Source organism: Furipterus horrens, unplaced genomic scaffold (assembly GCF_987537825.1).
Source record: "Furipterus horrens unplaced genomic scaffold, mFurHor1.1.pri manual_scaffold_3, whole genome shotgun sequence".
Taxonomy (NCBI): domain Eukaryota; kingdom Metazoa; phylum Chordata; class Mammalia; order Chiroptera; family Furipteridae; genus Furipterus; species Furipterus horrens.
The window spans coordinates 150,313,776-150,339,174 of NW_028327173.1; the positions used below are offsets into that span (position 1 = coordinate 150,313,776).

At 37.0% G+C, this 25,399-nt stretch overlaps 1 protein-coding gene across 5 annotated transcripts in view; it reads right to left on the reverse strand.

Moving 5' to 3' along the window:
* Positions 1–25,399, reverse strand: part of FRMD5 (FERM domain containing 5) — a 287,084-nt gene that overhangs the window by 154,501 nt on the left and 107,184 nt on the right. The window lies entirely within an intron of this gene.

Consider the following 25,399-nt stretch of genomic DNA (forward strand, 5'->3'; position numbering starts at 1 on the left):
CTTTGTGCTTCAAAGAACACCATTAAGAAAGTCAAAGTCATCGTCGGCAGCCGTCCGTCTCGAGAGAGGATGGTGTAGCTTCTTAAGAGTCTATCTGCACCGCCGAGAATGGCTGTGCAGTCCGACTCAGGAGTGACACGGTATCTGTCTCCTCCCGTGTTGAATCGACATCTTGCGATGACGCTGGAGTGTCCTCTCCAGAGAAGCTGAAGCTACAGAGCCTGGGCAGGGTGATATGGATGGTCTGCTGTTGCCCATGCAGCAGACCCCTGCCTCTCTTCGCAGCTGAAGGGTCCAAGGGAAAGACGGAGTCAATACAGCTTGGCTTCAAGTGCGCCGCAGGAGTTGCCGGTGTTGACTACAACGTCAAACCGCCTTAGGGACTCCGGCTCCGGATTTTCTGTCGGGGTTTACTCCCTTAGCCTTTCCCCTGAAGAGGTATGCCTGCCGCAAGGCAGCGGAGGTTTTTTGGAATCAGAGTTTTCCTTCTCTGATGTGCCCTGACTGGAAGATCGAACCAGCGACACTTAGCTCGCAGGCCGACGCTCAATCCACTGAGCCAAACCAGCCAGGGTAAGAAAGTGAAAGTACAATTCACAGAATACTAGAAAGTATTTGCAAATCACCTATCCAACAGAGGTCCATCATTCTGAATATATAAAGAACACTTACAATTAAAAAATGAGCAAAGGTTCTGAATAAACATTTCTCCAGAGAAATATAAATAGCCAATGAGCACATATAAAAATGCTCAGCATCATTAGTCATTAGGGAAATGAGAATCAAAACCACAATATGGTACCACTCTACACCCACTAGAATGGTCATAATCAAAAACATAAGTGGCCATAATAAAAAGTAACAAGTGTTTGTGAGGGTGTGGATAAATTAGAACTCTCATATATTGCTGCTAGTAATGTGAAACGGTGCAGCCATTTTGGGAAATAGTTTGGCAGTTACTCAAACAGTTAAACATATAATTACCATATGACCCAGCAATTTCATTCCTAGGTATATACGCAAGAAAAATGAATAGATTTGTACATGGTATTCATAGAAGAATTATTCATAATAGCAAAAAAAGAGAAACAACTTAAATATCTATTAATTAATGAGTGAATAAACAAGTGTGGGATATATAAAAATTGGAATATTACTCAGTCATAAAAAGTAATGAAGTACTAAAACATACTACAACATAGATGATTCTTAATAAGTAGGAGAAGCAGTCACAAAAGACCACATATCGTATGTTTCTAATTATATGAAGTATCTAGAAAAGGCAAATCCATAGAGATAGAAAGTAGATTAGTAGTTTCCAGGGACTGAAGGAACAGAAGAATGTGGGGAAATTTCAAGTGACTGCTAACAGAAACAGAGTTTATTTTTTGTGTGTGTGGTGATAAAAATATTCTGGAATTACATAGTGTGATGGTTGTATAAATTTGTGAATATACTAAAAAATTACTGACTTACACACTTTAAGTAGGTGAGTTTTATTTGTGAATTCTACCTTAAAAAAAAAAATAGGATGGCTAGGGAGGGGTGAGTTCAAATGACCTGTATTTTGTTTTAGAATTATCCAGAATGGAATTGTGACTACCTCAGACTATTAGAAGTCACACAGATCAGACTGCGGGAGTTACCCTGAGCAGGGTACTGGCAAGGCAGGAATGACTGAGAGTCAAAGGGATGAATAGTAGTACATTGTTGAAATGGGTATTTATAAAACTCCAGGCTCTTTTAAAATCTAATGGTAAAAAAAAAAAAAAATCGAAAATGAGCAAAAAAACAACAAAAAACAACGAACAGACAGTTCACAGAAAAGTGTACACAAGAGGTAAATAAGCATGTGACAAGATGTTCAACATCATTAGCCACTAGAGAAATGTAAATTAAAACCACAATGAGCTATCACCACACATCTCTCAGGATAACTAAAATAAAAAATGACAACACCAAATGTTGGCAAAGATGCAAAGAATCTGGATTATTTATACACTGTTGATGGGAATGTAAAGTGAAAAACAATTTGGCAGTTTCTTATAAAACTAAACATGAACCTACAATATAACCTAGCAACTGCATACCTGGGCATTTATCCTGGGGAAAGGAAAACCTATGTTTGCACAAAAATCTTCACACCAATATTCATAACAGCCTTTATTCATAGTGACCCCAAATTGGAAACAAACCAGATACCCTTTAACGGTCAAACAGGTTATGTTATACTGTGGAATACTACTGGGCAGTAAAAAGAAAACTATTGTTACATACAATAACCTGGATAAATCTCCAAGGAATTATATTGAGTTTTTTTAAAAATCCCAAAAGGTTACATATGGTATGATTCCATTTATATGAGATTTTTTAAATGACAAAAATTACAGAAAAGGAGAAGAGATTTGTGATTGCCAGGAGCAAGGGATCGGAGGGTGGGACACAGGAAGATGGCTATAAAAAGGCAATAAGAAGGACCCTTGTGGAGACAGAAATGTTCCATATCTTGACTGTATCCATGTCAACATTCTGCTTGTGATATTGGATTATAGTTTTGCAAGATACTATTTATTAGAGAAAAATGAGTAAAGGGAACACTGGATCTCTTTGCACTGTTTCTTACAACTGCATGTGAATCTACAATGGTCTCAGAATAAAACGTTTAATTAAAAAATAAGTTTAGGTTGGGGTGGAGGCAAGCCAAATCAAAACCTGACATGCAGTTTTCGCATCTATAATATAGGGATTATAATAACTACAAAGGAGAATTTTTAAAATTTATGTGAGTAGATTCTAGAATACAAGATCTCTTAATGATAAATGGCAGTTTAATGTAACTTCTAGCATTACTGAAATGGCTTAGCAACTACAAATGGCTGGCCATTTCCAGAGGTTTTATTATCAAGAACTGTGAATGCACAAAGGCCTTGAAGGGTACATGCATGACACCTAAAACCCATAACAACCCCGTAATGCAAGCTGAGCCCTCTCACTGAGAGGTTCCTTCTGCTCAACAGTGCTATAAGTCATGAGAGAATGGCCTAACGTTATGTGAGCCAGAGAGCTACAGTTAAGGGTCAGCTGTAGCTGGCTCTGGAGCCACACTGGCTGGATTTGAATCCCACCTCATCAAATTAGTAACCATGTGACCTTTGGCAAAACAAGTGGTTCTCTAGGCCTCAGTTTCCTCATGTACTATAGAATTAAAAAGATAATGCTTTAGCTTTGTGTTTCTGTAAGTACCCAATAAATGTTAGCTATTATTAGTAATTAAAAGGGGCAATAATAATTAACTGGTGTAGTCCAATCTTTCCTGCACAGAAGAAGTCACCTCAACAACATTCCTAACATCCTATCCAACTTTTACTTGAACGTATCTAATGATGGGTAGCTCATTGTTTTTCAAAGCAATCTATTCCAATTTTATGCAGCTGCCACACTAGAAAATTATTCCTTCTATTTTTATCCCACACCTTTTCTTTAACTTTCAAACATTAGTCTTGGTTCTGCCTTGTCAAGCTATGAAAAATTTCTGGGACCTCTTCCACCCAACATGTCACACATAGTGGTACTCGGTACTCCTTAATTTGTTCTGGAACTCATGACAAGTGCTGAAACTGACGAGTACTGAATGATTAAGCGTTTTTCTCTTGAGGGCCAACGTCGTGACTCATACAAGTTCTAGCAAGTGCAACAAGTCCCCAGCAAAGCACCGAGTGAGGAAACATTTTTTTCTCATCAAAATGAGACGAATACAGGGTTCAATGAGTTCTGAAGTTGACAAGTACTGAGGTATGACTGGAACTTGGTGCCTGCTATCTCATTCATGTGCCATCTTTGGAAACTAGTCTGCTTCTCTCTTGTCCTGTGACACGAGATGCATCTCTCTGAGCATGGTTCCTCATCTCAAAAGTTAGAGTTCCAGATTAAATAGTCTCTAAGGTGTTTTCTCCCAGAGGCAAGAACTGTAACTTTACTTATGCCTTTGTCCATTTATCCTGATGCGTTCTCTCCAGCAATTTTCAGTCCCTTCATCTTCTGCTGCCTCATTTGGTTAAAATCCTTCTTAAAATGTAATTCCCAGAAGGAAACACAAAACTAACATTCTGGCAACAATAGTCAAGTGTACTGTAAAATTCTCTCCTCCCTATTTAATGCAACATAACATAAGCATTTAGGGCTAATATTTTACTACTTGGCTTTATGACAAGCTTATTGCTAAAATCTCTGAGTCCATCTTTTATACCCAGAGTTGATTTTTAGAATCTAAGATCAGGAATTTTGTATTTATTTCTGCTTAATGCCATCTTTTAAAGCTCTATTCCATCTTATTAGCCCATGAAGCTCTATTTGGATCTTAACTATGTCATTTATTGTATTAATGAAGGTACATTGATCATATTCTTAACACTCAGGAAAACACTTTTTAAATCTTTTAATATTACTACATACACAAGTGCTTATATGCAAAACTTCTTCCTTACTATTAATGCTGCAACTTTTAAAACTGTAGGATATTTTCTAGAGTTCTGATTATACAAACAGACAGAAAACATGTTTTTGGGTCTATCAACCTCATCAATTCTCTTCTAATAATTTTAAAACCTAGAAGTTCTAAGTGCGACACAAAGCAGTCAAAACAGAGAGCAGGGTATGCCTCTTAGTGCGTGAGCACTGCCGCAAGGAAGAGGAGCCAATCCACACCACCCCTCATCTGTTTGCACCTTCTCCTTCCTAGTCACAACAGTGACTGAATGACTGCGTGGTTAATTAAGGGATTTTGAAACACAGCTAGACTTCCTTGTCCTCCTGAGATGATAAAAGCAAAGATTATTATGGAAATTTACTGTCGTAGATAATTTAACCAGCTTGAAAAACCTTTAGAATTGGTTCCTGCTTACCTCCATTATAAAAATTCCAGTGGAAAGCTCAGTGTTTTTGCTTTTGTAGGATTCCAGAGTTTGCAATGTTATGTTCTTTATGTTATACTAATCCCATATGACTGTGTTCAGGTTGAAAGAAGTTCATTTCACTAACTGGACTATAATTCTAGATGTCAGATAATGTCCTTTTCAAAGACAAAATTGTCATAAATTTTTGCTACAAAAAAAAAAGTGCTTCTATTTATCTATAAGTTATATCTCAGTAAAATTTTAAATTTGAATTGGAGTAGAAAGTTAATCTTTTAGGTAAATCTTAGTATTTCTCTCCCTACTGCATGGCTTCCCCTAGAATCACTAAGTGGATGAGGACTTGTGATTAACTTTTGCTGACAATCAATTTTCCCTGACTACCTATCATGCTGACATGTCCTTACTAAGGCCAAAATGGGTCCTCTGTGACACCTTGTTTGAAATTTCTTCAACCTGGTAGAATTTTGCAGTAACAACAATAAAACAAGCCCCAAACTATATATTCTTTAAATTGGGAAATGGGAATCAATTAGTCTGGCTCTGCAGATAAGTCATTTCACCCTAACTCCTCAGGCATTAGAAAGTTTATCTGTATAATGAATGGGTTAGACTAAATCATTTTCAGGCTGCGTGCTCAGACTCACAGGAGTAGCTCCCAAAAGTAATATCAGGACTAGAAGTGACTTTCATTTCAAAAAGCTTGCTTGTTACATCACTTAAATAAAATGTCAGATTTCTTTTTTTTTCTGAGCTGGAATTAAGGTTCTAACTAATCATGATTTTCTCATGTTGACCAGACATCCCAGCTAGCTTTGGCCAATAAAAGAAGGAAACAAATTAATTATTACTTCATCTGTGTAGAATAGTAAATCTTTCAAAATTTGGAGACCATAGGAAACAAAATTAATTTAAAATATCTTTGCAAAGAAAAACTGAAATCACAGAGCTATCTCACTAAACTATTCTTTCAGCTAATATTTCCTGTGTGCTTACCTGTGCATGTTTTCCTCTAGACCTAAGAGTTACAAGGATAACATTGAGAAGTCTGTGGTCATAGTTCAATAAAGGAAATGGATCTCTTAGGTGTTTTTCCAGCTGCAATATGGAAGGTTTATTTATTTGTTAAGAGGAAAGTTAGTTGTTATGGGTGGTAGTGTTTTAATTTATGATTTCCCCCTTAACTGTAGTTAGGATGTAAGAAACATTTAAAATTTCCTCACAAAGGGCACAATACCTCCTTCCTGCTTTTCATGATGATGTCAGCTTCTGTGCTATCACCAGGCATTTCCTAGATCTACATTTCAGAGTCTAGAACTTAAACCTAAGCTCTAAGGAAATGAAGGATTGGGGACTGGGGACCCTCTTGAGACTACAGGCTGCAGCAAAGGCCGAAGCAGCTCCGAATGATGAACAGCCAGCTTTTCTCTGGCCAGGCCTCAGTACAAGTGAATCCTGAGGGAAAAGAATGACTTTATGTTCCTAATAGTGTAAAACAGAAAATGTTTACTTAATCTTAAAGCATGATAAATCTCTAAAAAACCACACAGCCCTTGGAAGGTTACTAGACATTACTGGTTTGATACAGAGCCATCATAAGTAGACCCAGAAAATGTCATTTCTTGGCTTAGAAAAGAACAATTTTTAAGTATCACATGAGAAATGAGTTCTTTGTCAAGTAGACCTCAAATGGCAAATTATAAAGTATCAGTTTTAATGGAAAATAAATAAATTGCTTCCAATAAGATGATGCTTAGCCTTTGAATGGTCATAGTTTATTACAGATATTAGAGGATCCAAGTTTCTTAAGCCTCTATGTCCAAACACAGTTTAAGCATCATAAAGAACAAGTGTATCCCCTCTTAATTTAGGTGATCTCTGATCCAACCTGCTTTTTGACACTTATAACAAGAAATAGTCAATGGCAAACACGCAGATAATGGTACGTATATAAAACACTATCACCTTATTTTAGACAGTGCTTTCCTTGTACATAGGTTCCAACATATCAAAGAAAACATATATGTAAGCATCCATGTAAGCATTTAGAATTTCCTCCGCTGCCTGCATGTCCTCTATCTTATCCATTTTTTCTATAGACGTCCCATATGGAAAGGAGTGGTCCAATTCAAAAACCAACTATCTAAATTCAATTATTCACTCCCCTGATGTGACACAGGAACTTGAGAGAACACAAGTCCTGACAGGCAGAAGGTTAGAAAAGCACTAGGAACAAGTATAGAGGTTTACTGGTCTCCAGGCATAGAGCAATCCCTCTTCTAGACATCTCTCAGTGTGGGATATCCAGAAATGGCTATCTGAGAGCGGCCCACAGTTGTCACCAGAAATCTTAATTCCAGCCATCACATATACTCTCAGAAATGTCTGATTCATCTGTGTGGCTAGTACAAATTTGCTTTTGGACAGACTGCTATAGGCAAAAGCTGTGATGTCTGAAATCACAACACTCTTGCCTTGATTCTTTCCCAGAGAACATTTATTTTGTTCACTGTCCAGGAACATTTTTCCTGCAGAGATCTATAAGCCAAGGATGACAGGTTATAGCATATCTGTGTGAACAGGTAGCTGAACACAGTTGAAGAGAAAATGGTCATTACTTATCATGGCTTAATGTTTAAGTAAATCAAAGAAACTAACCTCCACTTAAAATACACGCATACATGGTTATTTTTCCTTTTCTTGTCAGGAACTATGGTGTACTACTTCAGGACAGGAAACAGTAGTACTAGAGTAGCTGAGCTCTTATTTGAGAAAAAAGATTATCACAAAGAAATAAAAAGTTCTTTAAAATATCCTTAAATATAAGAGGAAATATTCAGTTACATTAACAGTCAAAATTATAAGCCAAACTATAACAGGCCATTTTGACATACTGAATAAGCAGAGGTTGAAAGGCAATACAGTTCTTTTTTCCCCTATTTTTTATTGTTATTCTATTACAGTTGTCCCATCTTTCCCCCATTGCTCTCCCCTGTCCCGCCCACCTCGCCCTTCTCCCACAGTCAATCCCCACCCTGTTGTCCATGTCCATGGGTGGCAATAAAGTTCTTGAAGCAACTTCTGTATTGGGCATTTTGGCCGAAAAATTTACAGTACTCCTAACTCCTGACTCAGTAATTCTACTTAGGGGCATTTATTTAAAAAAACAAATCAGCTACAAAGATAAAGATTTATAAACACAAACGTTCATCTCAAGGTTTCTATAGTAGAAAGATCTATTTTTTATAGAAAGTAAAACCTAATAGCCCAACAGTAGAGATTTGGTTAAATAAATTGTGGTACACCCATGAGAAAATACCATGCAACTATTCTTTTAAAGGACATATTCTACTATATCCAATATAATGTAACAAGTCTTTATTAAATAATTACTATTTGCCGTTTTTCCATTAGTGCGTACACACACTCATACACCCTCCAAAACCATACATACAAGTAATACACTAATAATGTTATCAATAACTATCTCTGACATAGTGTGATACAAGTAATTCAAAGTCTTATTTAGAACACTTCAAAAGTTTTCCTCAAAATGTCCAAAAAAATACATACTGCTTTTATACGAAGAAGAAATAGTAAGTTATAATACTAGCAACTGCCACATTTAATGAGTACTCACTTTGTGCCAGATTAAACAAATAAATGCATTTCAGTAATTATCTTATTTAATCCTCACAGTAACCGTATGAGGCTGGATACTCTAATTATACCCATTTTGAAACTACAGAGGTGGCAGACTGGGAACTGAACACAGGCCTAACTCCAAAGCTTGTGTGCTTGCCCCCATGTAACCACTAAGAGACATCACATTTCTGAGCTAATTTTCCTGGAACCACGTTTTCCAAGAAGCACTATCACATGCAGTCTGAACTGGAAAGAGAAAAGTAGCAAATAAAGAGTTTTTAATTGCTCTGCGCTAAAAAGGCAAGCATCCTTTTATGACACTACTTACAGCCTGAATTTTGGTAGTCTGTTATTTCTATAAGCCCATTACTGACACTTGCTGTCTAAATTTAGCAACTCAGATCAGTGGTCCAGGAATCTCTAGAGTATGGAGTCTCTATGCACTTAGTTTTCTTGTAGTGTCATGTGTTATTGATGCTAAATAAATGCTATGTGGTGGCAATGATAATAAAACAAATTTCAGTGACACAAACCATAGTTCACTTCAGTTTTGCCAACACTGGAAAAACGTCCATGATACAGAGGATCTGACCAAGCCCCAGGCAGTGACAGCTCAGGCAGTGTACACTCAGCAGGTCCCTCAGGCCTCTGCTTTTGGGGGAAAAAATGTTTTCACATGGATAAATTATTATTTAAAATACATGAGGGACTATCATATATATTTTAAAGGTGGCATTCATGTCTTTAAAAAAATGTACCATTGATCTTTCAATGAACATTAAAAAAAAAAGGCTTTTAAAATAATTCATGTGAAATAAACACGTGCCCTTTCATTAAAAAATAAATAAATAAAGCATTCTCTGTCTTGTACTGAGATCAAGGCATGAATCGTTTCCCATTAATTTTCGCCTTTTCCACTGCTATTGTAGCCAAACAGGATCAACCCATCAACTATTTTCCGTACCTCATTACCATAACTGAAAAATTCAAATGGCCAAATTAGGCTGTATAGATAACAGCCTGTCTAAAATATATTAATTAGATAGTACTTATCAACTATACACACAATTTGGAACTTATTGGACACAAATTAGGTAAAATTAATGTGGTTGCTACCTTTTACGAGGAAATGACATTCTGCAGTAAACGGGTGAGTAACTCAGAGGAAGCTGCAGAACCTATATTTCCATATCCAACTTGACAAAGACTTAACTTGTCTAGCTGTGAATGTGAGGTATGTGGCTGGTCAGGAGGACAGGAGAACACGATGAGCTGAATGGAAGGAGAGATACTCAGATCCAGCGCAAAGTGCGGAGGTCCTCATAGTAATTGTTAATACTCTGGGGTTTCCCCAAAATAGATCTGATTTTACTCTACCTGCTGGGGGGGATGCAAAGACCTTCTTACATGTGTCACAAAGTAAATGATCAGATAAGGAGCTACAAGATTTTTTTAAAAGACTGCAGCATGCTGAAGTTCCATCCAAAAGAAATTTGATAATCCAATAAATGTAAATAGTGATGGTAAAATATCAGCTTCTCGCCTTATAACCAAAATTATTAGAGTCTAGAAAATTTTAAACTCTGACCATCACTAACAAATTTAGTAAGTACCTTTCCTTTGAATAGAGGAGACAGAAAACTAAGTGACGACATATTAAGTCAGAAAAGTTCCTTAAAATACTACCTGTTATTAAATAAGAAAAACATAGATGTGAAATTATATTTTTGAATTTCATTAAAAAAACAATTACCAAACATCTTCTACAGAAAGTAACTATGCCAGACTCCTTGAAGGTTATGAAGATGAGAACAACTCATCAAAAAGTTATCATAATTTATATATCCTTATACAACAAAAAACTTGGCCCTGAAAACTTAAGTAATTTTTCACAGCCTGCATATGTATATGTAACAGACTCTGGCAGAAAATCTCCCAAGCTTATCAATTTACAAAGCAAAACACAAAATCACTGAGAAGGGGTAGGGCGGGGGGAGAACAGATCTAAGTTCTTCTCTAAGGGAAAATGCTGAATATTTTCCAACTAGATTTTTTTTTTAAGTCAAAAGGCATTTAAACTGTTTGTTTGTTTGTTTGATTTTCATGTGGTTTTTCTCCCTTTTTCTCTAGAAAGGAAATATCTTTTCCAAATCCTATACACTATAACCTTTTTTCACCTAAGGGCTTAAAGAATACCATGTAGCCCTATATTGGCTTAAACCATCAAACCCTGCTATTTACCCTTAACTCAGATGAGCTGAAGAGGATTACCTCAAAAGGAGATTTTGTATAAAAATGTCAAAAATCACTTCCTATAAAATATTTCAAAGATAACAAGTAAAAGCATGTCACTATCCTAAAATTCACTTGGAATCCCAAGGGACCTTGGAGAGGCAAAACAATCCTGAAAAAAAAGAACGAAGTTGAAAGTTCTACATTTCCAAATTTCAAAACTTTCTACAAAGTAATCAAAAACAGTTTGGAACTGGCATAAGGATAGACATCAGACCAATGGAATAGAATAGAGAGCTCAGAAATAAACCCTCATACATGTGGTAACATGATTTACAAAAAGGGTGCCAAGACCCTTCAATGAGACTAGGACAGTCTTTTCATGAAATTGTATTGGGATATTCACATACAAAAGGATGAACCCTGGCAATCATAACCTTACACCATATACAAAAATAATTCAAAATGAACCAAATACCTAAGCATAAGAGCTAAAACTATAAAATTCTTAGAAGACAACAAAAGCAAAAGAGCTTAATGACATTGTATTTGGCAATAATTTCTTTATTATGACAGCAAAAGCACAGGCAACATAAGTAGAAATAGATAAATTTGACTTCATCAAAATTGAACTTTTGTACATCAAAGAACCCTGAAAAGACTGAAAAGGTAACCCAAAGAATGGGAAAAACAATTGCAAATCATAAGTCTGATAAGGGATTACTGTCAGAATATGTAAAGAACTCCTACAACTCAACAAAAAATAACTCTATTAAAAAATGGACAAAGGACTTGAATAGACATTTCTCCAAAAAAAATAAACAGTCAACAAGCACAAGAAAAGATACTTGGCAACACTAGTCATTAGGAAAACGTTAGTCGAAACCACAGTGAGATACCATTTCACAGCCATTAAGGTGGCTACTATTCAAAAATAAAAAGTGGTGGTGAGAATATGAAGAAACTGGATTCTGTGTGCAATAGATATTGAAAATGTAAAATGGGGCAGCTACTATGGAAAATGATATAGTGGTTACTCAAAAAAAATTACACATAGAATGACCATATGATCCAGCACTTCCACTTCCAAGTATATACTCAAAAAAATTAAAACCAGGACTCAAGGAGATATTTTTGTACCATGTTCATAACATCATTATTTGCAACAGCCAAAAACATGGAAACAACCCAAATGTCCATCAACAGATGAATAAACAAAATGTGGTATATACATACAATAGACTATTATTCTGCCTTAAAAAGGAAGGCAATTCTGACATGCTACACCATGGTTGAACCTTGAGGACATTATACTAAGTGAAATAAACGAGTCACAAAAAAACACTTAAGAGTAGCCAAAAATCATAGAGACAGAAAGTAGAATGGTGGGTGCCAGGGCTCGGGGGAAGAATAGGGAGTTATTATTTAATGGGTAGTTTCAGTTTTACAAGATGAATCAGTCGGCAGCCGTCTGTCTCGAGAGACGATGGTGTAGCTTCTTAAGAGTCTATCTGCACAGCCGAGAATGGTTGTGCAGTCCGACTCGGGAGTGACACGGTATCTGTCTCCTCCCGTGTTGAATCGACATCTTGCGATGACACTGGAGTGTCCTCTCCAGTGAAGCTGAAGCTACAGAGCCTGGGCAGGGTGATATGGAGGGTCTGCTGTTGCCCATGCAGCAGACACCCCCTCTCTTTGCAGCTGAAGGGCCCAAGGGAAAGACGGAGACAATACAGCTTGGCTTCAGGTGCGCCGCAGGAGTTGCCGGTGTTGACTACAACGTCAAACCGCCTTAGGGACTCCGGCTCTGGATTTTCTGTCGGGGTTTACTCCCTTAGCCTTTCCCCTGAAGAGGTATGCCGCAAGGCAGCGGAGGTTTTTTGGAATCAGAGTTTTCCTTCTCTGATGTGCCCTGACTGGAAGATCGAACCAGCGACACTTAGCTCGCAGGCCGACGCTCAATCCACTGAGCCAAACCAGCCAGGGTATACAAGATGAATAGAGTTCTAGAAATGGATGGCGATGATGTTGCATTGATTTATGAATGGATTTAATACCACAGAACTGTAGACTTAAAAATGGTTAAGGTGGCAAATTTTATGTTATGTGTACTTTACCACAATTTTTTAAATTGGAAAAAAAAAAGTTGATAGGAAAGATCCAACAGCAGCAGACTATCCAGACCTGGTCTCCAGAAAGAAGACAGGACCAAAGATAGACATGTAGGAGTCTTCTGGTATAGGAGCATTATTTTGTTCCACTGCTTCGTATGTTAATTATTTCTGTACTTGCCTCCTTCTCCATAAGAGATTCTCAGCTCTTAAAGGGCAATGGAATGAATGCCTTACTCACCCATTTGTCCCAAGAAGCATTAGCATATCACCTCTAAATCTTTTTTAAAATTCAACTGAATCTGAGCACTAGACAGGAACCCTTAGCCTTTCTACATCTGGTCTACCTCAACCTGAAATTTGCAGATTTCCTCTAAATACTTGCTAATCATTTTAGCTCATTTGTAAGTGGAAGGTCAGAGGTTGGCAACTGGACATGAACATCATCCAATAAAAAGTGAAAACCGGAACTCTCTCTCTCTCTCTCTCTCTCTCTCCTTTTTGTTCACGCAGCTCCATACTCTCCTTGTATACCCACCCCTTCCTGAGAATACTGGCACAGAGTTTCACAGCCAAAAATAAGACACAAAGTCAAACAGTGCAGGGAAGATATTTGCTCCCTTCCTTTTGGAAACACTTCAACTAACTCTGTTTTAGTTTGGCTGCTTTGCATCATTTCAAAAATATTTCATTATACTCCACAGCCCTTGATGTCCTAGTTAATTAAGTTTATATAATTTCCTACTGATTAATTTTGAACAGCTTGCTTTGGAGTTTCTCTCCTTTAATTTTCTGCCTTTAGTGACTGCTTAAAATCCTCATCTACGACCATGGGAAAGTATGTGCTACCATGAAATTCACTGTTCTACACAACAAAAAGCAAATCCACATTGTGATTCTTTAAGAGATCGTCTGTTTCAGAAAACAAAGGGACTGTTAGGTGGAATTTAGCAACAAGCCAGTAATAATAAACACAAAGAAGTCACTGGTTATATTCTTTCACATACAAAAATGAACTGCCGTCCATTCCTTACAATGCATTTCACATTTATTGAGATCCTTTGAGATTCTTTCTCTGTGCTTAGGAACTAAGGGGATTAATTTAAAAATTATTAGTATAAGCTAATTTCTAATAATGAATATGATCAAAATTAATGGGTCAGCTGCACCACAATCTGGTCCATCTGCTGCATATACACAGCCTCAGAAGCAAAGCGGAAGGAAAGTGAACTCGAAACATCAACACCAATATCCTAAGTCCTTTCATGATCCAAGAAATGGCAATAGGCTTTGAAATCGCTCTGAAACCTGCTTTTTCCATGAATTCTTTAATTTTCTTGGTATTCTGGGGACAATAAAACAATTTATTTTTATAAGTGGTCATTCTTAAGACTGCTCAAAGTTTCACACAATATTCTTCTTCTCATGTTAACTCTATAAAACAAAGTCCCCTTTCCTGTACTAGCCCCCATCAGAATGCAAAAGGAAAAGTGAGTTTCAAGACTGCAATAAATCTCCTTCAAATATACTCTATCCACTAACAGGAAATAAGTCTGCAATGGCAATACCAGACAAATTTATTTTTAAAGAGGACTCTCAGGTGAATTTTCTGGTAGTGAGCTCCCCTGCACCCCAGACACCACACTGGGCCAGATCAGCCACAATTCTTGCTGAGGGGCCAATCAGTCCTCCTCCCTGGAGGGACCAGTGTTTTATCTCTAGTGATTTTGTCCATAATTGACAGCCAAATGTGCTGACTTTTCAGAAACAAGCTTTGTACAAATCTCATTCCAGTGATCTTTTATTTTTGTTGAAGACTGCCTTATTTCATATACCAAGAAACACTATGAGATAGAAAGTTTCCTTAAAAGTTGTTTTAAAAAATCAGTTTCCGCATACAGTTTGCAGATTTTTTTTTTTAACCCAGACATATACAATCATTTACTGAAAGCATAGATGAAGGTCATAATATGCAGGATGGGATGTCAAGTAAAGGAATACATACACTTCAATTTACAAGCTCACAAATAAGTATTGGTACTCGGAAGGAAGAAATTCATAGATTTGGGAATGAAAGATAAGATACAGGACACTGGCTAATTGGCTAATTCACAAGGATAGCCTCTCCTTGGAACAAGCATAATTCCCATTATGATAAGCACTTTGCAGGTATGCTGAAGGAATAGAGATAAAGTTTGCCAATTAAGTTAGTGTTTTCCCCAGTGAATTCTGACTCCAACAATGATACCAAAGGAGTGTGATGCAATTATGAAACTAAATTTCACAGGATTTTGTGCCTGAAAATACTTTGTAAATGACTCACTGAAACTGTTCATTATTCATGACAGGCTTCTCAAACACTTCCTGATTACATACTTTAAAAGACAGATTCAAATGCCCTTGTTCGTGCCTTTGGGCCTCAATGGCAGTATATAAATATCACAAGATAATTCATGTGATAACAAAACAGTGAAAAGAGAATTATCCTGATACTCTCTTCAGGATACTATGGGGGAAGAATAAGATGTACAATTCCAAAGAAAAGCTGAAGAGAATCAAGAAGCCTGGAGTACCCCAAAGAGCATCCATTCTAAGGAAGAATATTTATTTGATAAATCCTCTTAAAATATTCAATGACCAAGATTAGATTTTATTTCTCATGCCATTCTCACATGGGTACTAACTGTTATGACATTTTCACACTATAGACCTAAATTTGGGGGACAGAATTGCTGTCCATCCAGTCTGGCACCTCTATGTCCAACCTGACCACCTCCATGGTCCTGCCTCACTACTGACTGATACGCCCCTATCTGAGCTTTGACCAAGCTCAGGATTGTTTTTCCCACTGTTTTTATTTCATTGTTCTTGAGTACTTTACTGTTTTTACAGTTATTGATGTCAGAAGTCTTTTTTTAAAAATACTTTATTTATTTATTTTTAGAGAGGGGAAGGGAGGGAGAAAGAGAGGGAAAGAAACATCTTTGTGCAAGGGAAACGTTGATTGGTTGCCGCTCACATGCCCCAAACTGGGGACCTGGCCTGCAACCCAGGCACGTGCCCTGACCAGGAGTCAAACTAGCAACATTTCGGTTTGCAGTCCGGCACTCAATCTATTGAGCCACACTAGGCGAGGATGATGTTAGAAGTCTTGAAAACTTTGCTGTTTAATGCCTTTGTTTGTGTTAAACATTCAAGACACTGAGATAAAGGTGAATCTGAAATAAAACAAGATTAGTGGAATCAAACTATGAAAATAATAGAACATTCAAAAGCAATGATAGAGGCAAAGACAGAAAAAAACATAAAGGCATAGAACACAGTTTACAAAGGCATACTGTGTCAAATCAATGGTTCATTCAGTTCAGTATTTTCTCTCTGTCAGTGGCACCAGGGTAAGTTTTGTGGTAAAGCTTGTCATTCATACTCTTTAATCTTGTCCTAAGGTTAGAAAGACATCCTGAACATACTTAGCTTTCATTAATAATACATTAAAGATCTGGTCATAACCTAGTGTTGGATCCGTCAGTATTTTTATCCAATAAGTTATTTGTTAAAATGAATAATTCTTTTATTTGATTTAAGACAATATGGATTCTAATCCAGACTCCACTAGTAACTGGGTATTTGACCTTGGGCAAGGTTAATAACTTCTGTTTGAGTGTTCCCATCTATATAATGAGGAGGCAAAGACACAGTAGTCAAAGAGGTCCCTCACTGTTCTAAAATGTTATGATTTGGCTACAAATTTCAAGAGAATTATACCACATATTCACATTATTTTACATTATTCATATCCAGTGTTTTGCAAGCTGTAGTTAACTTCTTCCACCTTCCCTTTTTCTAGACTTCAAAGAATCAGTTTCTTATTGTTGGAGAGGACTCCAAAAATCATCTAATAGAACTCACAGGATGCCTGAATCACCATTATTGAATTCCTTACTTGCACACATCTTGCTCCTGTTTGGACACTATTATTGATAGAGAATTTGGTGAACTCTTAAGGCAGCTCAGTTCATTCTCAGTTAACTCCTACTGTCAGAAATTATTCTGATATGAATTCAGATATAAATGTTGAAATAAATCCATCTCCTTGCAACTTCCTGCTTCTTCTCTCTGGAACAAGACAGCTTAGATCCTAAACCTTTTTTCTACATGATTCCACATGACAGATTGTCTAATAACGGAAGAAGCTATCAAATTCCTCTATGTCTGCTCTCTTCTCCAGGCTAATCATCCTTTAGCCTTTATTTCTATATCATAGTATTTAATCCTTTCATTAGCTATTCTTCTCTGAACAAACTCCAGCTTGACAGGACCTGTCTTAAGTACATGATGCCAGATGGAAACTAACATTTTAGCCATGGGATAGTTAAGCGCTAAGAATAGAAGGATTTATCTTTCCTGTTCTAGAGATCTATATGGATATTACTATTAACACAACTAAAAGCACATTAACTTATGAGATGTATACTTTTTTATATTTTTAATGCATTGCTATTCAGTCATATTTCTCCTACCCTATAATTCTAACAGGATACAGATGGCAGCTGAGAAGCTCAAACAGAATGATGGCCACTAAAGATATTAGGAGCCATGCCTCTTTGAGCTGTGTGACTTTGGGAACACACCTCCAATTTTCTGTGCCTCATGTCTAAAATGGAGAGGAGAACAATTCTTCAAATATCTCTATAAGATAGTATAAAGATAAATGAGTAGATATAAATATTATTTTAAGTTAAAAGAAATATAGTAAACAGGCTAGCAGTTCCTCAAAAGGTTAAACATTAAGGTACCACATGACCCAGCAATTCCACTCCTAGGTATATACTGAAGAGAAATGAAAACATATGTCCTCACAAAAACTTGTACACAATGTTCATACCAACATTATTTATAAAAGCTGAAAAGTAGTAACAATTTAAATAGCCATCAACTGAGGAATGGATAAACAAAACGTAAAATATCTGTGCAATATAATATTATTCTATGAAAGTGAATAAAGCACTGATACATACTACAAATGGATAAAGGAATCTTACAAACATTATGCTAAGTTAAGAAGCTAGACACAGAGGCCACATATTGCATGACTCCCTTTACATTAACTGTCCAGAATGGGCAAATCCATAGCAACAGAAAATAGACAAGTGTTTGCTAGGCTGAGGAAAGATGAGACTGGGAAAATAAATGAAAATAAGTACAAGGGTTTTTGGAGGGAAGAGGTAGGGGTAATAAAAATGTTCTAAAATTGATTGTGGTGGTGGTAAATATACTAAAAGCTGTTGAACTATATACTTTGAATAGGTGAATTGTATGGTATGAGTTGTATCTCAGTAAAGTTGTTTTTTAAAAGAACTACAAAAATGTATGACATCATTTTAATTGTTGTTATGTCTCTAGTAAATGATTGACAGCAACTCTAAGAATATTTCCCTGAGTTATAAAACTCAGAGGCCAAACAATAGAGTGCTGGCAAGGATGTGGAGAAAAGGGAACCCTCATGCACTGTTGGTGGGAATGCAGACTGGTGCAGCCACTATGGCAAACAGTGTGGAGGCTTCTCAAAAAATTAAAAATGGAACTGCCTTATGACCCAAACATTTCACTGCTGGGTATATATCTGAAGAAACCCAAAACACTAATTCAAAGGAATATATACACCCCTATGTTCATTGCAGTGTTATTTACAATTGCTAAGATATGGAAGCAACCCAAGTGCTCATCAACAGAGGAATGAACTAAAAAGTTGTGATACAGATATACAATGGCATATTACTTGGCTGTAAGAAAGAATAAAATCTTACTATTTGCGAAAGCATGGATGGACCTAGAGTGTAGCATGCTGAGTGAAATAAGCTCAACATAGAAAGACAAATAGCATATGATTTCATTTATATGTGCAATCTAAAGCAAAATAAATGAACAAACAAAATAGAAATAAGATTCACAGATACAGAGAACAGACTGAGAGTTGCCAGAGGAGAAGTTGGGGGTCTGGGTGAACAAGGCGAAGGGATTAAGAACACAAATTGGTAGTTACAAAACAGTCACAGGGATGTAAAGCACAGCATAGGGAATATAGTTAATAATATTGTAAAAACTATGTATGGTGCCAGGTGGGTACTGGAAATGTCAGCAATATCACTTTGTAAAAAAAATATCTGGCTGTCTAACCACTATGCTGAAAAGTCCTCAAGCACTGTCCCTCAGCAGGGTGAGCATGTGTATATGTATGTGCATGCACTCACTCACACACATGCTTGCAGCCATCACACATCTCACTTGAACTAAATTTGTAATTTAGGGAACTCCTACTCTAGCCCCTATTTTAAACTTGGCTACTCTAAAGTTCAGGCCACAGGCAGACTATGATGAGTACAGGAATCCGAAAATATATGGTATTGGTGAATGTCAGTCACATCAGGATACAATTTTTTTTTTTTAATTTTAGATTTATTTTTTATTTATTTTTAGAGAGAGGGGAAGGGAGGGGGAAAGAGAGGGAGAGAAACATTGATTGGCTGCCTCTTACATGTGCCCCGACCAGGGACCGAACCCTCAACTCAGGCAAGTGCCCTGATCAGGAATTGAACCAAACTGGTGACCTTATGCTTTTCAGAACAATGTCCAACCAACTGAGCCACACTGGTCAGGGCTCAGGGTACAATTTTAGATTCTACTTATGACAAGGCCATGAGCAAGTTAACTGATCTCAAAGAGCTTCAGAATGCTCACCTGTAAAATTATCATGGTGATATATACAAAATACCTATTGAGTACTGCTCTCTTTAGACACCCATATGTTACCAACTTTAATTATGTACATAATAGCCAGATTTTGTATTTTCATGTGTAACTTTATTTCAGCATATACAGTATTTAGCCACAACAGCTAGCTCAAGATACTTTTATATCAAAGACAAAATGTGTGGAAGCCTTCTCTGAATCACCAGAACGATGAATAAGTGCAATTTTCTGCTGACGATGTGCATGTTTAAATTAAGTCTTATTGTACTCATTTCTAAAAAAAAAAAAAAAAAAATACTATTTTTTAATCACTCTACCTTCCCCGCTTTGAATTTTTTAAAAGATCACTATGAATCCTAACCACAACTATGAAATTCTTTCCATTGCTAAAGATTATGAACATGCAATCTGAGAAAATGGACAATTTGAGACTATCAAACATAACCAGCTTGGGGACTTTGCACAAAGAGCACTGTAACTATGGAAACACTTGGCGGTAGAGTTACAACATAAATCAAAGAACCTGTTTCATTATTCAAGTACCAAGCATTTGAGATCAATTTATAGCAACTGTAAGCTACTAATAATTGTATTCTATTTAATTTGTCAAACATGATTTTCTCTCTCAATGAGATCTTTAGGAAATCCTTAAGTGTTTTCCTTAAGAAGAAGAAAATGATAAATTAAATCCACTTAAGTGGTGTGGTGTACCTGACTGACGGTTTTGATCCATTTATGAAACAAACATTATGAAATCAGGCTTATTTGGCACTTGGTATATGCTTTGAAATATTACTTACTCCATATATACATATATTGACTGTTTCCTCAACGATGATTATAAATTCCTCAAATGCAGGAAATATAAGACACCTCATCACCACTACCTTGCAGAGAGCCCACAATACAGTCCATTTTCTTTTCTAAACACAAGGGGCTTTGGAAGAAGATAAACCACAGTACATTAACATGAATAAGATTTTATGATGCAGAAAATGGGAATTAGTGACTGAGAGCCCTACTAAGTTCCAGAAGGTTATCTTTAGAAGGTATACAACCTATACCCTTATAAACACAGTGGTTGTTTCATTAAATACTCATTTTTTTCCACAAATGTTTTCTGTGGAGGGTGGGGAGTAACCCTAGGCCAATTCTAACTCTTACCTTAATTTCCCCTGCCCACAGGAAGTTTTTCTTTTTTAACTGACAGTTTTCATTTTGTTTTTCTTTAGAACTAGGTGTCACCTGAGCCTCTACTCTTCTCTCTCTTTATTGCCCCTCAGTCAAGAGAGGAAGGGGTAAATACAAAGAGTGTCCACATAGGAAAGAACTTGAGGATAAAGTTCAGGTCTGACACCCTACATGGAACATCATCAGAGAGCCTCACTGTATGATGACACAGGATAGAAGAGAGGCAGACCTGGAAGTATAGGAGTCCTCCCTTACCCATGGTTTCAGTTACCCACAGTCAACCACGGTCCAAAAATATTAAGTGAAAAATTCCAGAAATAAACAATTAATAGGTTTTTAATCACATGAGAAACGTGATAAAATCTTGTGCCATCCCACCCAGGACGTGAATCATCCATTTGTCTAGTACAATATAGTACATTAAGATATTTTGAGAAACGCTATATTCATATAACTTTTATAACAATATATTTTTATAATTGTTCTATTTTATTATTAGTTATGGTTGTTTATCTCTTACTATACTTATAAATTAAACTTTATCATATGTATATATAGGAAAAAACACAGTGTCTATAGGGTTCCACACTACCCATGGTTTCAGGCATCTATTGGAGGTCTTGGAACATATCTCCCATGGGTAAGAGGGAGCACTATATATATATATATAATATATATATATATATATTTTATATATATATATAATTTTTTAAATCACTTCTGATTGGTTTAGGTTTAATGATCCCTTTTAATTAACAAAGCAATGGGAACTAAATATTTGATATTTTTCTTTCATAAAATAGTAACTTGTAGGGTTGGTTTTGGTCCTCAATTTCTTTTGGGAATCCAGTCCCTTGATTGAAAGGGTCTCTTCCCTCTTGTGTGTCTGGTCCTTCAGATTCTACTTCTACAGTGTCTTACAAGTTAGTCTCCATCCTTGCTGTTCTAACTGAGAGGTCTTCATTAATTCTCACCCTATTACTATACTCACCTCCAAATTGGTCTTGCAGCTGGCAGTCTTCCCCTGTAACTCATTCTATATGGTACTGCTAGATTAATGTTGCTAACATATAGTTCTGATCATTCATGGAGACACAAATATTTGTTAGGCACACATTCTCTCTGCCAGATGCCATACTAAACTTTAAAGCTTCAAAGAAAAAGACATATGGGTTTTTTACCTCATGGAGCTTATATTCTAACGATGTAATTCCTCTGTCCGAAATCTGTCAAGGGCTCCCCTTTGACAATGGACTTAAAGAGTAATTCTGTCACTATGTCCACTAGACAATATGAGCTAAGTGACCCTTTCTAGATTAATCACCTAGTATACCTTTGCCCCCTATCTACTGAAACGGGTTTTGCATGCCTTGAATTTTTCTACATTATGCTCCTATTTAATCTGACTTCTGTGCCTAGAATCCCTTCCTCCCCATCTTGACCTTGAGAAATTCAACCTATATTTCAATATCCATCCCACTGAAATCTCCTTCATAAAGTCTTTTGTTGACCCCACGTCCTAATGTTATCTCTTCTTATACTATTATTCTGGAATTTTTATTTTGCTTTGTATTATGGTCATTGTGTGTTTTTTCTAGGCCATGTCTTGCTCCCTTTTACGATTTACAACAATTAGGACAGAGGTAGTAGGCACAGAGCCCAGGGTTAATTTTTAAGAATATACACATTTCCTAAACTCTCCTTCCTTCACTCTTTCAGGCAAAAAAAAAAAAAAAAAAAAAAAAATCTTGATCTCATCAGGGATAGGGGAAAATAGAGACATATAAAAGCAAGGAAAACTGACGAGTTCTTGCCCTGAAGAGAGTCATTTAGTCTGAAACTTGAACATGAATAGGGATTAGTTAGTCAGGTGAAGGACAGGAATGACTAATTCTATTAGTGCATGCAAAAGCACAGAAAAGAAGCAATACCTTGCTGATAAAACATTGCAACCATGCTAAGATCTTAATGGAGAAGCAATACAATCTAGCCCCACTGGAAAAAAAATTACAAAATCTTCAAAAATGTATATCATAGTAGCTATATTTTGAGGTGAGTGGATCACTTCACAAGGATCCACCTTTCTCAAAAACCACATGTCCACATTCGATTCTATATCTCCAGAGACATAGGGACTCTGGCAGCCTTGTGTTTACATGAGCCCAGGACATGCACTGGCTCAAGCCCAGCCAATCAGATTTCCTCTCCTGAGAGTTTGGAATTGGAACCATGAGAACAGTTAAGGTGTCTCCATGATGTTGGAACTGTAACATGTAAACTTGGGCACTATGGGGTAGTCGTTTTTCTACCAAGTGGACAGTGGAACCAAGAAATCCGGTCTGTACATGGATTAGAAGGAGGCAGATGACAATCAAAGACAGTGGGAGAGGGAGTATGAGCACCCCTTAAGGCCATGCTGGCTTCCCATTTGTGCCCTAATTGCAGGCTCTCTCTGAGGCCCAGCTGTTCTCTGGTTCTTCGGTCTGCCAACCCTACATCCTTATAATAAACCCCTCTTTCTGCTAAGGTGTCTTTGAGACACCTGTATCTGCCTGTCCTAAGACATAAACATTACATGAGCCACAAAATTTCATTTAACCAAGGGTGCTTGAAATCTTCCAATGTTTATCAAGCCCTTACCATGCACAAGTTCCTACCATCAGTTTACAAAAATCTAAGAGTTGTATTTTCTACTTTATTTAACATTTTCTTTTGACTATCACAAAAATTATTTTGGGCTACCCATATTTAAAAGTTTTATGTCTATAACGTAAATCCAGAACCTATGATTCTTGTTTCATTTTATAACTATTATTCACTCTGAGTTGCTGATATGAATACATCAATATTCTGAAAGACATTTTGGAAGATAAAGGGCAAGGAGTTCAGAGAAACCATCTTTCCTTTCTTTAATTGGACCAAGTTCATCTAACAAATTTCAACTGATAAACAGTTCTAGGAAAATTCACTGAGGGACACATTAAAATGGCTTCTTTAGATAGCATCAATGGAATTATAATACCAATAGATTTAATGTTATCATGATTCACTGATACACTGCACATCACTCACTGGTCCCTAGGGAGCCAGCCAACATAGTCCCACTCAACAAAATATATAATCTAGCAGCAGCATGTATCCCAAAATTACCTAATCATAAGACTTATCTGAAACACTGGTAAACATACAGATTCCAGGAACCTCCCTCAGACCTACTAAATCAGAATCTCTAAGAGACAGGCCTAGGACTCTGTATGTATAACAAGCATCCCTAGAGGATTCCGAATTTTCCCAAACTGCTTAGCATGATTTTAAGAATGACCTCTAAGCCTCACACCCAAGAGAAAGCCCCTGTCTGATATTGCTGAACCAGGCTTTGATTGACTATACCTCATCTTGTTCTGGCTCAAATTTTCTGAACTTCATTAAATTCTCTGGCTCCTCTCCAAAGGACCTTCTGTAGCAAGGTCCTTTGAACATCCCCAGAATTCAGCTACCTTGTTACTCCTGGCATGGTCGCCTGGAAACCCAACTTTAAAGGAACTGCCCCTATATCTTCTCCCTCTCCTTCCTTAGGCCCTGCAACTGCATGCTGCATTCAAAGGCAGCCGTGACTGGGTATGGCTAGGCCTTGATAGGCCACCTCAGTCCCAAATAGACTCTAGGCTGACCTACATGCCATCCATAAATGTGAGAGTAAATTATGCTGATTATTCCAAGTCAAGTTGATCTACTTCATCACATGAACAGCACCTTTTCTATTGCATACTTTAAAAATATTGAGGCAAATTCCCTAGTGTAGTACTGAAGGATCAATCTAGTAATTTCTTTAAAATAATTTTGTAGAAGGGAATTTTCATGAGGGTAGTCCTGGGCCAAACCATTTAAGAAACCACTAATGCGTTCTTAAGATCAATGTGCAGACAGTCACCACTTGTTTTCCAGCTGCTGCACTGGTTCACCACTCACTGGGAAATGCCAGAAAGCAAGAAAAGAGGCAATAAGAAGGATGGATAACAGTGAATGACCCCCACCAATCTGATGCCAATGATGCTTCAGACAACAAAGTGTGGGGTCTGCTTTAGAAAGTTCAAAAGGCATGGTAGCAAATCAACAGCCAAAAGGTAGAGAACGATGTCAGGAAGGGTTTATTAATTTACTGATAATAGTTAAATCATGTAATGATGCAAAATTATAGTGCTATCATTTTAGTTTATGGGACACAGGATTTTTCTTCTCCACAAAAACTAGCAAGACAAGAAGTTCAATAAAACTGCTTTGCTCTCTGAAATAACCAACTAATATTTCTAGTGGCAAATAAAATCTGCTTTGTCAGGGCTGATAGGTGAGAATACAGTAAACCTAGAAGGAGAAAAAGAATCCTCACCTGGTAAGAACTGCAGGAACTGCCACCATGCTCTTGGGAGGAGACTAGGCAAACAGTTCTAGGCCATAGACTTACTCTGGGTCAGATCTGAACCCCTAGAATGACATGGCTATGAAAGTGTCCAGGTCAGGCAGACAAGAAGCAGAACACCCATCAGCCTGACACCTGCACTA